Source organism: Alligator sinensis, unplaced genomic scaffold (genome assembly GCF_000455745.1).
Source record: "Alligator sinensis unplaced genomic scaffold, ASM45574v1 scaffold1018_1, whole genome shotgun sequence".
NCBI classification, from domain to species: domain Eukaryota; kingdom Metazoa; phylum Chordata; order Crocodylia; family Alligatoridae; genus Alligator; species Alligator sinensis.
The window spans coordinates 2708432-2709338 of NW_005842038.1; the positions used below are offsets into that span (position 1 = coordinate 2708432).

At 52.7% G+C, this 907-nt stretch overlaps 1 protein-coding gene across 1 annotated transcript in view; it reads left to right on the forward strand.

Moving 5' to 3' along the window:
• ADAM10 (ADAM metallopeptidase domain 10) overlaps positions 1 to 907 on the forward strand; it is a 27656-nt gene that overhangs the window by 342 nt on the left and 26407 nt on the right. The window lies entirely within an intron of this gene.

Below are 907 nucleotides of genomic sequence, written 5' to 3' on the forward strand. Positions count from 1 at the left end.
TGAAGACCCCCAGGGTAGGGGAGAGCACCACCTCCCTTGGGAGCCCGTTCCAGACCCTGGCCACTCGAACTGTGAAGAAGTTCTTCCTAATGTCCAGTCTAAATCTGCTCTCTGCTAGCTTGTGGCCATTATTTCTTGTAACCCCTGGGGGCGCCTTGGTGAGTAGAGCCTCACCAATTCCCTTCTGCACCCCTATGATGAATTTATAGGCAGCCACAAGGTCGCCTCTCAACCTTCTCTTGCAGAGCTTGAAGAGGTCCAGGTGCCCCAGTCTCTCCTCATAGGGCTTGACCTGCAAGCCCTTAACCATATGAGTGGCCCTTCTCTGGACCCTCTCCATGCTGTCCACATCCCTCTTGAAGTGCAGCACCCAAAACTGCACGCAGTACTCCAACTGCGGTCTGACCAGCTTCTGATAGAGGGGAAGTATCACCTCCTTGGCTCTGTTTGTCATGCATCTGCTGATGCACGATAAAGTGCAGTTAGCTTTGCTGATGACTTTGTCACACTGGCGACTTGTTTTCATCTTGGAGTCCACTAGGACTCCTGAGATCCCTTTCTGCTTCTGTTCTACGGAGCAGGTCATTTCCTAGGCAGTAGGTGTGCCTCCCTAGGTACAGCACGTTACATTTCTCCTTGTTAAATCGCATTCTATTGTTTTCTGTCCGTTTTGTCCAACCTGTCCAGGTCTGCCTGTAGTTATTCCCTGCCCTCTGGTGTGTCCACTTCTCCCCACAGTTTTGTATCATCCGCAGACTTGGACAGAATACACTTCACTCCCTCATCCAAGTCGCTGATGAAGACATTGAAGAGTGTCGGTCCAAGGACCGAGCCCTGCGGGACCCCACTGCCCACACCCTTCCAGGTCGATACCGACCCATCCACCACCACTCTCTGGGTACGACCC